Here is an 18,253-nt window from a genome sequence, read left to right as displayed (position 1 = left end):
CTTTGGTTCGAATTATTCCCTTTGCCGCATTTTGCAGTGAACTTCAATATATAAAACACAAACGCTTTTACAAGAAGATTCACTCACGGGGACTTAGCTCAGTTTTAGCGGGGTACCAGCTAGACACACGTAACTGACATAGTTCCCTAACCCCAACCGATTTGAACACTGGTGCGGGAGGGTATCTGACACACTGTGACACCTGGTCCTCCTTTGCCTGGAGGCAAGATAGTACAGCTGGAGTCAGGACAGCTAGAGACAGGATAGTGCAGCTGGAGGCAATACAGCTAGATACAGGATAGTGCAGCTGTAGGCAGTACAGCTAGATACAGGATAGTGCAGCTGGGGGCAGTACAGCTAGATACAGGATGGTGCAGCTGGAGGCAATACAGCTAGATACAGGATAGTGCAGCTGGGGGCAGTACAGCTAGATACAGGATCGTGCAGCTAGGGGCAGTACAGCTAGATACTGGATAGTGCAGCTGGAGGCAGTACAGCTAGATACAGGATAGTGCAGCTGGGGGCAGTACAGCTAGATACAGGATAGTACAGCTGGAGGCAGTACAGCTAGATACAAGATAGTACAGCTCAAGGCAGATAGTACAAAAGCAAGAAAGTTATCCGAATCCTTTATAAATCATTAGTTGGGCCTCAGGTTGACTATTGTGTTCAATTCGGGGCACGGTACCTCAGAAATGATGTCAAGGCCTTAGAGAGGTTGCAGAAGAGGTTTACTAGAATTGTACCAGGAATGGGGGAGTTCGGTTTTGTGGAGAGACTGGAGAAGCTGGGATTGTTCTCCTTAGAACTGACAAGGTCAAGTGGAGATTTGTTAGAAGTGTTCAAGATCATGAATGGTTATGATTGAGTAAATAAGGAGAAACTGCTTCCAGTGGTAGAAGGGTCGGTCATCAGAGGATAATGATTTAAGGTGATCGGCAAAAGAGCCAGGGGCGATATGAGGATACATTTTTTATGCAGGGAGTTGTAACGATCTGGAATGCACTTTCTGTAAATGTGGTGGGTGCATATTCAATGTTAACTTTTTAAAGGGACTACGATAAATACTTGAGGCAAAGAAATTCGAGGGCTATGGTGGAAGAGCAGGGGTATTGGACTAATTTGATAGCTCTTTCAAAAAGCCGCACAGGCACGTTGGGCCAAATAGCTACCTCCTGTGCTGTACCTGCTATGATACTGTGATACTATGTGAAAGAGTTAGCAGGAATCTCAGTTCAGTGGCCAGATATCTAAATCTGTGGCAGGAACACACATAATGAAATAATATTTCATAACAGTGATAACCAATAAATACTTTGAAATCCCAGTTCAACTGAACCATGTTATTGGGGAGAAAGAACACTGCACTGACTCCTTGTAATACTGAGACCGTGAGCTGTCTCGATATCAATCACTGAAAACACATTCATGAAAATATATTCCAGGACAGGTTAGTTCCACAACATGAAACCGTTAACAGCTCCTCGTGGTATGATGGCACGCCTTAGCCCAATCATCTGATTTCAATACATTTAGTACAGATAATTAGCCAGTAACATTCTCAGGGCTGGATACACATAGTTTATTGCAGATATAATGCAGCTGTCGCAAGACCAAAAGCGTACCAAGTTTACACACGATATCAACTGGGAGAACACAACAGGTGACTCTGCAAAAGATGATGGGAGAAGAAAATTGTAAATTTCAGCAGCAGAGTTAAAACCGATTTACACCATTAACGGATGAGATAATTCCTTATCCGGAACACCAACGGATACAAGAACAGGGTAGTTAATGCGTTTTATCCAAAACATTACTGAATATTGGGTCAAGTGGATCAAGCATCAATAGGGGAACATTTAGGGAACAGTGATCATAATATCATACGGTTTATATTAGTTACGGAAAAGGACGAGGAGCAATCCAGAATAAAAATACTTAATTGGAGGTATGCCAAATTCAGTGGGTTGAGAATGGATATGGCCCGGGTAAATTGGAATCAAAGATTGGCAGTCAAAACTGTAATCGAACAATGGGTGGCCTTTAGGAAGGATATGTTTCGGGTATAGTCTAGGTTCATTCTCACGCGGGGAAAGGTAGGGCAACAAAAGCCAGAGCTCAATGGATGACGAAAGAGATAGAGATTAAGATGAAGCAGCAAAAGGGGGTGTATGACAGACGTCTGGTTGACAACACAAGTGAGAACTAGGCTGAATCTAGAAACTAGAGAGGGGAAGTGAAAAAGGAAATAAAAGGGGTAAAGGGAGAGAATAATAATAGACTGGTGGCCAACGTAAAAGGGAAACCAAAAGTCTTCGATGGACAGATAAGTAGTAAACGGGTAGGAAGAGGAGAGGTGAGGCCGATTAAAGACAAAAAGAGGTTCTATGCATGGAGGCAGAGTGCAAGGCTGAGACATTAAATGTGCAATTTGCATCTGTCTGTAACAAGGAAGAAGATGCAACAAAAGTCAGAGTAAAAGAGCAGGTCGTTGAGATACTGAATGGCCTAAAAATTGAGAAAGAGAAGGTACTGGAAAGGCAGGCTGTGCTTAGAGTAGAAAAGACACCCGGTTCGGGCAAATTTATATGTCTCCTCTTTGGATCTGTTTTTTTTTGTAAGCCACGGTTGAGCCACCTTTCTTGTTTTATTTATGCGCCAGACATGGATGAATAATTGTTGTAATTCCTGCACACGTCCTTTAAATATTGTCCACTGTCATCCCTTTTCGTAAAGCTCCCCAATCTATCATAGCCAACTCGCACCTCATACTTTCGTAATTTCCTCTATTTGGATTCAGGACCCGAGTTTCGGATTCAACTACTTCACTCTCCATCTTAATGAGGAATTCTATCATGTTATGGTCGCTCTTCCCTCAGGGACCGCGCATAACATGATTGTTAGTTAATCCTTTCTCATTGTACAATACCCAGTCTAGGATCGCCTGTTCTCCAGTTGGTTCCTCAACGTATTGGTCGAGAAAATCATCACGTACACACTCCAGGAATTCCTCTCCCGCAGTATTAATGCTAATTTGGTTTGACCAATCTATATATAGATTAATGTCACCCATGATTATAGTTGTACCCTTCTTGCATATGTCTCTAATTTCCTCTACATTTCTACACCTACATCTCCACTACTGTTTGGGGGCCGATAGAAACCCCCCACCAACGTTTTCTGCCCCTTGGTGTTTCTTCGCTCCACCCATCCAGATTCGACATCGTGATTTTCCGAGCCAATATCCTTCCTCAATATTGCATTGATTTCCTCCTTTACTACCAACGCAACCCCACCTCCTTTCCCTTTTTGCCTGTCCTTCCTAAATATTGAATACACCTGGATGTTCAGTTCCCATCCTTGGTCACCCTGCAGCCATGTCTCTGTGATCACAACCACATCATAACCGTTAATTTCGATCTGAGCTGTTAATTCATCTACCTTATTGTGAATGCTCCGCGCAGTAAGACGCAATGCCTTTAGACTTGTCTTTTTATGATTACTAGTCATTTTAATTTTATTTTGCTCTATGGCCCCATCTGTTTTTCGCCCTTGTTTTCTCTGCCTTCCACTATTGCTTCTTCCCTTTCTGTCTTTGGTTTCTATCCTTGTTTCCCACTCCTCTGTCTCCCTGCTCAGGTTCCCATCCCCCGGCCATTCTAGTTTAAACCTTCCCCAACAACACGAGCAAACACCCCCGAGAGCACATCGGTCCCGGTACTGTTCGGGTGTAACCCGTCCCACTTGTACAGGTCCCACCTTCCCCAGAACCGGTCCCAATATCCCAGGAATCTAAGTCCCTCCCTCCTACACCATCACTGCAGCCGCGCATTCATCTGGTCTATTCTCCTGTTCCGATACTCACTAGCACGTGGCACTGGTGGTGGTCCTGAGATCACTACCTTTGAGGTCCTGCTTTTTAATTCATCTCCTAACTCCTTAAATTCACCTTGCAGGACCTCATCTCTTCTTTTTACCGATGTCGTTGGTACCGATATGGACCCTCCCCCTCCGGAATGCCCTGCCGCTGCTCCGTGACATCCTTGACCTTAGCAACAGGGAGGCAACATACCATACTGGAGTCACGATTGCGGCCGCAGAAACGCCTATCAGTTCCCCTTACAATTGAATCCCCTATCATTATAGACCTGCCACTTTTATTCCGCCCCTCCTGTGCAGCAGAGCCACCCATGCTGCAAAGAACTTGGCTCTTGCTGCTTTCCCCTGATAAGCCATCTCCCCCAACAGTATCCAAAGCGATATATCTGTTTGAGAGGGAGACGGCCCAAGGGGACTCCAACGCTACCTGCCAAGTCCTTCTGCTCTTCCTGGCGGTCACCCATTTATTTTCTTCCTGCATAATCTTTACCTGCGGTGTGACCACCTCACTGAACGTGCTATCCACGATAATCTCAGCATCGCGGATGCTCCACAGTGAATCCACCAGCAGATCCAGCTCCAAAATGCGGTTAGTCAGTATCACCCTCTCTCACTGTCACTCATTCTCTCCGTCTCTCTCTATCATCCTTTCTCAGTCTCTCTAACTCGATTTACTTCTAACGAGGTATATCGAAGCAAAATTGTGAAGCTCTGGAGCAAACTGGATTTAATTTGATATTTTAATTCCATATTCATTTGTGGCACAGTTCAGCTCAATTCAACATCATTGTTTGTACAAGGGACACGTATCTCATGCATGTTCATTCCGTGTGTGTTTGTGTGTGTCTCAGTTTCACTAGTCCAATAATGTAACCAATCCCCCTCGAAGCCAGTCTTCCCCTCCATCTGTGCCCCATGTCTCTCAGTGTCTCCTGATCCAATAACATAACCCAGTCACACCCTTCACAGCCTGCCTCCACCTCCACCTCTGCCATATGTGTCTCATGCTCTCCTGGTCCAATAACGTAACCCAAGGACCCCCTGCCCTGACAGTCTTAATCACTCACCCCCTTTGCCAGTGTGTCTTAGGCTCTCCTGGACCAACAACATAACCCAGGGACCACCCGCACAGTCTGTGTCACCCTCCCCTCTTGCCCCGTGCGCCTTAGGTTCTCCTGGTCCAATAAGGTAACCCAGGGACACCCCCCGCCACACACACAGTCTGTCACCCCCTCCTCCTGTGCCCCGTCTGTCTCAGGCTCTCCTGGTCCAATAACGTAATCCAGGGACCACCCTCACAATCTGTCTCCCCAGCCCCCCGTTTGCCCGGTGTGCCTCCTGGTCCCATGATGAAAACCCTGTCAGCTCTCACTCTGTCTGTCTATCTCACACATTCTATCTCTCCAATTATGTCGAGTTCACCCATTCTGATCCGGCCCACAGCAGTGACTGTGATTGCCAGTTTTGCCCATTTCCTGTCGGTGCATGGCGGCCATTTAGTTGAAGTCCAGCTGAGCTCTTTAGTGCCGCCTTTTTGAGTAAAAATTCATGCGTCACCTGCAGAGCGAGCCCTGCCTCAATCGGTCAGATTATCAATAAAATATATCAGAAACAGATTTACGATAATTTCCGGGCTCGGTGCTGCTAATATAAAATGTACTTACCGTCCAGTGTGAAGTGTAGGGGATAGAATATGAAATGGGATTTAGTTCTAGTGATTGAAACCCTTCAGCACTTTCTATAATTTAACTAATTTAACAATTAGAATCAGTGGGTATTTCACCGCGTTCTTCAGCTCCTCTCTGAATTTAGTCTGGGTCAGGACATAAATACACGTGTTTGTGCAGCAACTGAGAAGTTGCAGCATTCCTGCTGTGTGTACCGTGATATAAAGAGGGTCAGTGGGGGAGAAGTAATAATCATTACTGTTTGTAATTCGCTGATAGAAGTAAAATACAACCTGTGTCACCCATAACAATATAAAACTGCCCGATATACTGAAGAGTAAAATGATGGACATTTTTCGCTTCTCCATCTCTGGATCCTTGTGATTCTCTCCATTGCTTCTGCCCAGGAGTCCCCTGCGGACTCGGCTGGACACTAAAATATGTCTGACCGTCAAACCATTGAACAGCAAAATCAGACAGAACGGGACACAAGGGGTTAAAATGCGGTGAAACAACTCAAATGCGACCCATGCGGGAGAAGTATCGAAGCTCGGTTTAAGCACACAAAACCAGGGAACATTATCAATTATAAATAGAGGTTCAAATGTAAAGTACCAGGGGAGACTCTCCAAACAGACCAGCACACTCACTGTTCCCAGAACCACAGCCGCCGTTTTCTCGGTGCAATATTTTGTTTTCAGCTTCTCACAACAAATGGTCACAAATCGATCAAAGCTGAAAGCGACTGTGAACCAGACAGAGGCCGTTGTGGTTGCAAAAATCAGGAATGCAACGAGACAACACACGGGAGTAATTTTGATGAATGAAAGTGGGAAATAAATCCTGTGAATCTGCCTCAATATCACATCAGTGATAACGACCAGGAGATCGGCCACTGCCATTCCCACCAGGTAGCGAGTGATACATTTGGAGAGACCGCACTTTCCTCGGGACAGGATCACAATCGCCATCAAGTTAACTATAGGAGAGAGAAAAAGAAGCAGAGAAATTACTGATCAGACCTGGAGTCAAAGCAGCAGCTTGAGAGGATCTGGGGTGAAATTTCCAGCTTTGTTGCTACATCGAAGAGTGGAAAGTGATTCATTGGCCTGGGCAGCGCTTTCGGGCAGAGAAATGTTTTAAAACACAATGATCAATAATTAATAGGGAAATCGATACACAAAGTGAATAAACTGAGCACCAGATCCTCTGGAAGTTCTAAGTGAAGGCACGGTGCCGGTGAGGAAGGAGAAGGGCTTTTACCCAGCGGGAATCCAGCGGATTAAAACCGGATTTGGGCTCCAAATGGACGTGGCAAGAGTGCGAACGGTAGGAAGGTGAGGGGACAGCGGGAGGTGTACCTGGTTTGTTGCTCTGAGTTAGAAGAGCCGACAGGGGCTGGCACTACACGGGGAAGGGCAGCTGGAGACCGAGCCTGTGAGTGAGATTGGGAGGGAGACAAGGAAAAAGACATGGAGGAGCTGGAGGGGAGTTAGCAGCAGCTGGTTTAGGAAAGCCGATAAACTGAAGCAACGGGTGAGGAGAAAGAGGATTCCATGCAGTTGGAGGAGGTGCTGGGATTCACAGGGAGAGACTGCAGCAGAGTGTTAGAGGGAATCGAATCCATAGGTCCCGCTAACACAATCCAATCAATGATTTCTGTGGTTATTTTTGTCAATGAACAGCTCGTTTGGCATCAAATGTTTTCAATTTATTTACTTTACACATTCAATTAAAATTAAATTAAAATGCATTTATAAGTCAGCCTCGTTCTTTATTGAATTAAGCTGACACACAGCTTTTAGAATACAGTATCCGAATAATTCATAACGGTCAAGAAATGACTGAGTCTATTCTTTAAATACATTTCAATTATGTTTATTTATTCAGTCAGTAAATAAGTAAAAGGAACATTTATTTAACCAGACTGGGGACCTGATAGCGATAAACACACCCGGCGTGAAAACTCTGACAATCTGACAACATCCTAATATCACCTTCAAGTCACATTTCTTCTCAATATTTGGACTGAAAGTTCACCCCGGTGCTCCTTTCTCCCTGTGTCTCTGTGTCTCCCTCCTTTTGTGCGTATCTCTCTGTCTCTGTCTTTCTCTCCCAGTTTATCTTTCTTTCTCTAGTTCTCTCTCTCTGCCTCTCTGTGTGTCTCTCTGCGTGTCTCTCTGTCATTCTCCCTTCCATTCTGGCGTTAATTTTCTCCGTCCCTCTTGTTTTCCTCTTCAGTCTTTCTCTATCGTTCTTTTCTGTCTCTCTGCATTCTCTACTCTATTTCTCAATGCCCCTTTTCACATCCGATTCAATCCGAACATTCTGCGCCTGCTTTCTCTTCACCAGCCGCGTGTTCCAACGATCATATTCTTAGTGTCAGTTTGTTAAATAGTGAAGCCTCTCTCAACAGTTTAATGTTTCTACAGATCATCCAAATCTCCACCTGTTCACCTACACTGTTTACTTCATCTATGATGCATGGAATAAACAGAATCAAATCCCTCTTCCAGGCACACCTTACAATAATTGAAATTCCTTCTCCTGTAATTATGAAGCACCGCGTTGGATGGCGGCATTGTTCAATTGACAAAACGCCAACATCACCGCTGCCAGTTATAATCTACAGATAAATAGAAGGACCATGATTCGAACGGAAACTGTACAAACTGACACAACATAAACTCAAAACTTTGCATTTTACAGTGAATTCACCCACAGTGAATCAGAGAAAGAGATGTGGAGTAATCAGCAGCAAACTCAGTTCAGTGGACAGACATCTGATTCGGCGTCAGATACACAAGTAATGACATAATATTTCGTAACAATGACAACCAATAAATACATTGAAATCCCAGTTAAACTGAACCATGTTGTCGGGGAGGGATGACATTGCGCTGCCTCCTTGTAACACTGAGACCGTGAGCTGTCTCATTGACAATCACTGAAAACACATTGATGAAAAAATATTCCAGGACAGGTTCGATCCACAACATGAAACTGTTAACAGCTCCTGATGGTCTGAAACCAGCTCTAAGCCCAGATCCCTGATTCCCATACGTTCAGTACAGAGAATAATCCAGTTACAATACCAGGGTTGGATATAAAAAGTACATTACAGATACAATGCAATTGCTGCAAGACCGAATGTTGAGAAGTTAAGGACATACCATTATTCAACAGTACATTCAGTGCGCAGAATAATCCAGCAGCACTGACAGGGTTGCATTACAAAGATGATAGCGGATATCATGCAGCTGTGACAAGACTGAAAGAGCCGAGACAGGACATTCCATCAACTGATAAAACAGAACAGGCAGCTGTGTAAAGACTGATGGGAGAAATAAAATACCAAAAACGGTAGCACAACTAACATCGATTTACACCATAAACAGCTGAGATAATGGCTTACCAGAAATTCCAACGGCTGCAAGAACCGGATAATAAATTTCTTGTATCTGGTACATTCCTGGATATCCCATTTCTGTGAGAAGCGCTGACTGCTGTTGGCCTGGAAACCACAGCTCCAGCAGGCACTGAGAGCTCATTCATTTCAATGAGCCCTAATTTATACAGGGGCTGAGTCTCCACTGACACGGTTATATCCCTGATCATTGCTACTGGTTACAGTCATTGAACAAACACATTATATCAGCAGCTTGGAATCCTTTGTAAAGAATGACGTGGAAATATCAGAAACATCTCAAAGTCCAGGACATTATCTTAATCAGACTTCTCTCAGGAATAAAGTTATAAACTGTGCTCATACAGGACTGATCCAACAATAATGACTTCATTTACAGTTTTCATCTAATTGTATTAACCATGTTCACTCCTGCTGATTCCTTTATCATTTATAACGATTTCTCCGCAGTGCACACTGAATCCAAGGCCACAAACAAATCCGCTTCATGCTGCTTCTGCAGTATTCCAGTTAAAATATGAATTTTGAGTCTCTTACAGAAGGACTGTTAAAGGGCAGGTTCAGGATTGTAGCTCAGAAATGGGGTGATATCAGGGGTCGGACACTGAACGAGCTTCATTGCCATTCCTCTCTCCGTTATTTTACTGCAGATGTTTCCCGTTTATTTTACGTTTGATTCATGGCTCCAGTAAAATTAGCCCCGTGCAACTGAGCTGAGCTCGTGAACCGACTTGACATCCGTCATAAAGACTCCGTGCTTCCTTCACCCGCCTTCATTCCTTCCTCAGCCCATTGGCATTGAAACCCTCGCCTATGCCTTTGTCCCCTCCAGCCACCATTGCTGCAGTTCATTCCAGGCCGGCCATCCATCCTCCACCTTTCGACCCGCACCAGGTCCTGCTCGGCCTCACTGACCCTCACTGATTCCCACTTCCCCATCATCTTACGTTTAAAATTCTCAATCTTGGGTTTAATTCCCACCAAGGCCCACCGCTACACCACCCGCCGCCCCCCACCCCCCCCCCCCCCCAAACCCGCCGCTACACACATAAAATTATAGAATCATATCGAACAGAAGGAGACCATTCTACCCATCGTGCCTGTGCTGGCTCTTTAAAAGAACTATCCAATTAGCCGCAATACCCAGCTCTTGCCTGATTGCCCTGCAGATTTCCCCATACACCGACCGCAAACCCACCCATGACCTCCTCATTCATCTGATCTTGGCCTCTTTTGGTGGGACTACCCTCACTATGTCCCACACTCTTATCTGATCATTGCCAGGATAAACGTCTCTTCCCACCCTATCACCGTTATCTCTGATGTCTCAAAAGTTCAATCCTTGGCTACCTCCTCTTCCTCATCTACATGTTGTGCTTTGGTGACATTGTCCACAGACATGGACCAGCGTTAGATGTACGCTGATAAAACCACGGCCTCTCTTGACCCTTGCAATGTCTTTGTGTTGTCAGACTCATCTGCTAGAAACATAGAAAATAGGAGCAGGAGTAGACCATTCGGCACTTCGAGCCTGCTAAGCCATTCAATATAATCATGGCTGATCCTCTATCTCAATACCATATTCCCGGTCTCTTCCCATACCCCATGATGCCTTTCGTATCCAGAAATCTATCCAGCTCATATATTCAGTGATATGGCCTCCACCGACTTACATGGTAGAGAATTGCACAGGTTCACCACTCTCTGAGTGCAGAAATTTCTCCCCATCTCAGTCCTAAATACCTACCCCGTAGCCAGTGATTGTGAATCCTCGTTCGGGACCTTCCAGCCAGCGGAATCTTCCGCCCTGCATCCAGTCTGTCTCGCTCTGCCAGAATGTTATATCTTTCAATGAGATCCCCTCTCATTCTTCTAAACTCGAGTGAATACAGGCCGAGTCGACCCAATCTCTCCTCATATGATAGTCCTTCCATCCCAGGGATCAGTCTGGTGAACCTTCGCTGCACTCCCTCCATGGCAACTATATCCTTCCCGAGGAAAGGAGTCTAAAACTGCACACAATGCTCCAGGTGTGGTCTCACCGAGGCCCTGTAAAACTGCACTAAGACATCCTTTCTCCTGTACTCACATCCTCTTGCATTGAAGGCCAACATACCATTTGCCCTCCGAACTGCATGCCACAGCTGTATGTTTGCTTGCAGTTACTCGTGTACAAGATCACCCAGGTCCCTTTGTACATCATAATTCCCCAATCTATCACCATTTAATTAATACTCCACCTTTCTGTTTTTCCTTCCGAACTGGATAACTTGAAATTTATCCACATTATACTGCATGTGCATGCATTTGCCCATTCACTCAACTTGTCTAAATCGTCTTGAAGCCTCTTTGCATTCTCCTCACAAATCACGATCCCACCTAGCTTTGTTTCGTCAGCAAACCTGGAAATATTACATTTCGTTCACTCATCCAAGTCCATATATATTGTGAATAGCCGGTGCCCAAGCACCGATCCCTGCGGTACCCCACTAGTCACTGCCTGCCACCCCGAATGCGATCCACTTATTAGTACTCTCTGTTTCCTGTCTGTTAAACAATTTTCAATCCATGCCAGTATATTACCACCAATCCCATGTGCTTTAATATTGCACACTGACCTCTGATGTGGGACTTTAACCAAAGGCATTCTGAAAATACAAATAAACCATTTTCACTGTTTCTCCCTTATCTATTCCACCAGTTACAGCCACAAAAAACTCCAGTAGGTTTGTCAGACATGATTTCCATTTCATAAATCTATGTTTACTTTGTCTAATCCCGTTGATATTTTCTAAATGTCCTGTTATCACATATTTTATAATGGACGCTAGCACTTTCCCTGCTACTGATGTGAGGTTAACTGGTCTGTAGTTCCCTGTTTTCTCTCTCCCTTCTTTTTGAAATAGTGGGATTACATTTGCCACTCTCAAATCTGCAGGAACTGTTCCATATTCTTTGAATTTTGGAAGATCGCAACGAATGCATCCACGCTTTCCATGGCTACCTCTTCTGGTAGTCTGGGATGCAGATTATCAGATCCTGGGGATTTATCGGCCTTCAGTCCCATTTATTTCTCCAGCACTACTTTTTTACTAATACTAATAACCTTTAATTTCTCCTTCTCACTGGACCATTGGTTCCCTAGCATTTCTGGGAAGTTATTTGTGTCCTCTTCCGTCAGGACAGAACCAAATTATTTGTTTAATTGCTCTGCCATTTCCCTGTTCCTCATTATAAATTCTCCCGTTCCTGACTGTAAGGGACCTACATTTGTCTTCACGAATCTTTTTCTTTTTACATACTTATAAATTCCACTTTAATGTTCCTTGCAAGTTTACTCTCATACTCTATCCCCCCTCCCCCCCACCCCTTAATCAATCTCTTGGTCCTTTTTTGCTAAATTCTAAACTGCTCCCTATCCTCAGGCTTGCTACTTTTTCCGGCAACTTTATATGACTGCTCTTTGGATTCAATACTATACTTAATTTCTTTCGTTAGCTATGGTTTGGCCGCATTTATAGTGTTTTTGCGCCAGAAAGGAACGTATAATTGTTGCAATTCGTTCCTTAAATGTTAGTCATTACCTATCCAACATCATGCCTTTTAATAAAGCTTCCCAATCTATCATAGCAACTCACAACTCATACCTTCGTAGTTTCCTTTATTTAGATTTAGGACCCTAGTTTCGGTTTGGACGACTTCACTTTCCATCTTAATGAAGAATTCTATCATGTTATAGTCACTCTTCCCTAAAGGACCCCGCAGAACATGATTATTAATTAACCCCTTCTTATTGCACAATACCAAATCTAGGATAGCCTATTACCTGGATAACCTGTCTTAGATGAGCCACAATTTCTTCCAGTTAAAAATTGGGAAGTCAAGATCTTTGGTCCCACAATCTCGACATCCTTGCCGCTGATTGCATCCCCTTCCTGGGCTTTTGTTTGAGGCTAATCCAGACTGTTCGTAACTTCGACATCCTATTCAACAACCAGCTGAGCTTCTGACTCCCTATCCTCTCCATTGCAAAGACCGTCTACTCCCGTGTCCGTAATAATAGCCGTCCCACCCTTCCGTTCATCCCTGCCCTGCCATCTGTTACTGACAACCTCAGGCATGCCTTTGTAACAGCTCTGGTAAACACACACGGGCTGTACAGTACCAGACTGGAGTCAGTCGTTCCCTTTCACCTCATGTATACTGTACATGTACAGGAGTTGACACTGAGACACACACGGACTGTACATTATCAGACGCGAGAATCATTCTCATTTACTTTCTGTGTACTGTAGATCTACAGGAGCTGACAATGAGAAACACGAGGCGTACAGTACCAGACGGGAGTGAATCATTCCCTTTTACCCACTGTGTACTGTACATGTGCAGGAGCTGCCACCGAGACACACAGGGGCCGTACAGTACCAGACAGGAGTGAATCGTTCCCTTTTACAAGCTTGGTGCTGTACATATACAGGAGCTGACACTGGGGCACGCACTAATCGTACCGTAAAGGAAGAACTGAATCGTTCTCATTTACTTTTACATAGAATCACATAAAATGTACAGCACAGAAACAGGCCATTCCCGTGTTTATGCTCCACATGAGATTCCTCCCTCCTCACTTCATCTCACCCTATCAACATATCCTTCCATCACTTTCTCCCTGATGTGTTTATCCAGCTTCTCCTTGAATGCATCTATGATAGTCGACTCAATTGTTCCTTGTGGTAGTGAATTCCACATTCTAACCACTCTCTGGTTAAAAAAGTTTCTCTTGAATTCCCTATTGGATTTATAAGTGACTATCTTATATTTATGGCCCCGAGCGCTGATCTCCCCGGCAAGTGGAAACATTTTATCGAAGTCTACCCGATCAAAACCTTTCATCATCTTAAAGACCTCTTTTAGTTCACCCCTCAGTTTTCTCTTTTCGAGAGAAAAGAACCTCAGCCTGCTCAAACTTTCCTGATAAATGTACATGGACAGTGAGACACACAGGGGCCATACAGTACCAGGCGGGAGTGAATCGTTCCTTTTGCACGCTGTGTTTACTGTATGTGCACTGGAAATGACATTGGGACATACATGAGTGGTACAGTACCAGACGGGAGTGAATGGTTCCATTTTACATGCTTTGTACTGTAAATGTACAGGAGCTGATAATGAGGCACACGGGCCAGACGGGAATGAATCGCTCCCATTTTACCCACTCTGTGCTGTGCATATACAGGAGCTGGCAGTGAAACACACACGGGCCGCACATCACCAGACAGGAGTGAATCATTCCCTTGTATCCGCTGTGTGTTGTACATACGTCAGAGCCGACACTCAGTCACCGTTTGTCTCCCTCGCTCTCTCTCTCTCTCTCTTTCTCTGGCTCCTGTCTCTGTTCCCATATCTCAACTTGTCTCTCTCCCTCTTTCAATTGTTCTTTCGTTCTCTGTGTTATCTCTCCCAAAATTTCTTGATTGAAACGTACCCTGAAATATTTCATTCTCATTATTTAAAATAACAACACATCACATTTCTACGGCATTTTAAAATGTTAAACATTCCAGCATTTTGGAACTCCCTGTTAACTATAGAGAGACAGGAGATGGGATTGTTCAATGGAGATTGACGATTTGTTCAATTCAATAGGGTGAGAATTAGATTGTCTCCCTCACATCTACACAGGATTGAAGCTGTTCACATTATACAGCCTGAGATGATGAAATGGTTGAACAATGTCAGCGAAACTTCAAACTGACAAAATACATAAAAGAACAGGAGTTGGGAGAATATTACAAAACCTGAGGCTCCGACCAGAGCAGAAGGAAGGTGTCAGCACCCTTCCAGTTCGACATCAATTATGCCTTTGGAGCAGATTCTGTTTAACTTTAGTTATTTAAATGTCGTCGCCGGGCAATGTGGGATTCGTCGGGGTCCCTGGGATGCTTGGGCCACAGGAGGCGGCGAGATGGGCTGCCAGGGGAACCCGTGTGCTTGGGCTCCAGGGGGGAGTGAGCGATAGGCTGCGAGGGGACCCCGGGTGCCTCGGCCTCAAGGGGAGGAGAGATACGCAGTGAGGGTTCCCTGGGGTGCTTGTGCCACAGTGGGAGGTGGAGACAGGCTCGGAGAGGCCTCTTGGGTGCTTGGGCCAGAGGGGTAGGGAGACACAGGCTGAGAGACGACCCCGGGGTGTCTGGGGCCACACGGGGTGGGGAAACAGGCTGCGAGCGGACAACGGGTGCTTGGGCCACAAGGGGAGAGGAGACAGGCTGCGACGGTTCCCTGGGGTGTTTGGGCCAGAGGGGAAAGGAAGACAGGCTGTGAGGAGAGCCAGGTTTGATGGGCCACAGTGAAAATGGGAGACAGGCTGAGAAATGACCCCGGGGTGCTTTGGCCACAAGGGGAGGGGAGACAAGCTGTGAGAGGACCCTGGGTGCTTCGGACACAGGGGAATGGAGACAGGCTGCGAGAGGCCCCTGGGTTACATTATGCGCTCAGTGACACTGAGACACACACACACGTTGATAATCAGTCACACATGTCCCGTGTATGTGCTGACCCATTTGTGACACTTTTGTTCCATCAAATCAAACATTCCTAAATATGACAGCGAGTCCCTGCGTATCATTTTCTTTTAATCCACGGTGTACTGTACATGTATAGGAGCTGACACTGAGACACACATGGGCCGTGCAGTACCAGTCAGGAGTGAATCGTTCCCTTTTATCCACGGTGTACTGTACATGTGCAGGAGCTGACACTGACACACTCAGGCCGTACAGTATCAGACAGGAGTGAATCGTTCCCTTTTATCCACGGTGTACTGTGCATGTGCAGGAGCTGACTGACACACACGGGCCGTACAGCATCAGACAGGAGTGTTTTTTTTAATTTTGCTGTGGGATTACTAGGTCACTGAGGGGTATGGGTCCCTCTGGAGTTACTGGGCCACTACGGGGTTACTGGCTCACTGTGGGGTTACTGTATCACTGTGAGGTTACTGAATCACTGCGGGGTTATTGGGTCACTGTGGGGTTACTGAATCACTGCGTGGTTATTGGGTCACTCTGGGGTTATTGGGTCACTTTGAGGTTACTATGTCAGTGGAGGGTTATTGGGTCATTGTGGGGTTATTGGGTCACTGTGTTGTTACTGGGTCACTCTGGGGTGACTATATCACTGTGGTGTTATTGGGTCACTTTGAAGTTGCTGTATCACTGCAGTGTTATTGGGTCACTGTGGAGTTACTGAGTTACTGTGGTGTTATTGGGTCACTGTGGGGTTACTGAGTTACTGTGGTGTAATTGGGTCACTGTGGAGTTACTGAGTTACTGTGGTGTTATTGGGTCACTTTGAGGATACTGTGTCACTGTGGTGTTATTGGGTCACTGTGGGGTTACTGAGTCACTGTGGTGTTATTGGGTCACTGTGGGGTTACTGAGTCACTGTGGTGTTATTGGGTCACTGTGGAGTTACTGAGTCACTGTTGTGTTATTGGGTCACTTTGAGGATACTGTGTCACTGCAGGGTTATTGGGTCATTGTGGGGTAATTGGGTTACTGTTTGGTTGCTGGGTCACTCTGGGGTTACAGGGTCATTCTGGGGTGACTGGGTCACCGAGGGGTGACTGGGTAAATCTGGGGTTGCTTGGTCACTGTGGGGTTACTTGGTCACTGTGGGGTTACTGAGTCACTGTTGGCTTACTGGTTCATTGTGGGGTTACTGAGTCACTGTTGGGTTGCTGGGTCACTGTGCGGTTACTGGGTTATTGTGGGGTTACTCAGTCACTGTTGGGTTACTGAGTCACCGTCGGGTTACTGGGTCACTGTGGGGTTACATTGTCACTGTAGGATTACTGGGTCACTCTGGGGTTACTGGGTCACTGTTGACTTACTGGGTCATTGTGTGGTTACAGAGTCACTGTTGGGTGACTTGGTCACTGTGGGGTTACTGAGTCACTGTGGGGTTACTGAGTCACTGTGGGGTTACTGAGTCACTGTGGGGTTACTGAGTAACTTTAGGATTACTGAGTCACTGTGGGGTTACTGGGTAACTTTAGGATTACTGAGTCACTGTGGGGTTACTGGGTAACTTTAGGATTACTGAGTCACTGTGGGGTTACTGGGTCACTTTAGGATTACTGAGTCACTGTGGGGTTACTGGGTCACTTTAGGATTACTGAGTCACTGTGGGGTTACTGGGTAACTTTAGGATTACTGAGTCACTGTGGGGTTACTGAGTCACTTTAGGATTACTGGGTCACTGTGGGGTTACTGGGTAAATTTAGGATTACTGGGTCACTGTGGGGTTACTGGGTCACTTTAGGATTACTGAGTCACTGTGGGGTTACTGGGTCACTTTAGGATTACTGAGTCACTGTGGGGTTACTGGGTAACTTTAGGATTACTGGGTCACTGTGGGGTTACAGGGTAACTTTAGGATTACTGAGTCACTGTGGGGTTACTGGGTCACTTTAGGATTACTGAGTCACTGTGGGGTTACTGGGTCACTTTAGGATTACTGGGTCAGTGTGGGGTTACTGGGTCACTTTAGGATTACTGAGTCACTGTGGGGTTACTGGGTAACTTTAGGATTACTGAGTCACTGTGGGGTTACTGGGTCACTTTAGGATTACTGGGTCACTGTGGGGTTACTGGGTAACTTTAGGATTACTGAGTCACTGTGGGGTTACTGGGTCACTTTAGGATTACTGTGTCACTGTGGGGTTACTGGGTAACTTTAGGATTACTGAGTCACTGTGGGGTTACTGGGTCACTTTAGGATTACTGAGTCACTGTGGGGTTACTGGGTCACTTTAGGATTACTGAGTCACTGTGGGGTTACTGGGTAACTTTAGGATTACTGAGTCACTGTGGGGTTACTGGGTCACTTTAGGATTACTGAGTCACTGTGGGGTTACTGGGTAACTTTAGGATTACTGTGTCACTGTGGGGTTACTGGGTCACTTTAGGATTACTGAGTCACTGTGGGGTTACTGGGTCACTTTAGGATTACTGAGTCACTGTGGGGTTACTGGGTAACTTTAGGATTACTGGGTAACTGTGGGGTTACTGTGTCACTGTGGGGTTACTGGGTCACTGTGGGGTTACTGGGTCACTTTAGGATTACTTGGTCACTGTGGGGTTACTGGGTAACTTTAGGATTACTGGGTCACTGTGGGGTTACTGGGTAACTTTAGGATTACTGAGTCACTGTGGGGTTACTGGGTCACTTTAGGATTACTGAGTCACTGTGGGGTTAATGGGTAACTTTAGGATTACTGAGT

The sequence above is a fragment of the Heptranchias perlo genome, unplaced genomic scaffold (genome assembly GCF_035084215.1).
Source record: "Heptranchias perlo isolate sHepPer1 unplaced genomic scaffold, sHepPer1.hap1 HAP1_SCAFFOLD_43, whole genome shotgun sequence".
NCBI lineage: Eukaryota > Metazoa > Chordata > Chondrichthyes > Hexanchiformes > Hexanchidae > Heptranchias > Heptranchias perlo.
The sequence above is the reverse complement of the archived record's forward strand: the minus strand, read 5'-3'. Positions refer to the sequence as shown.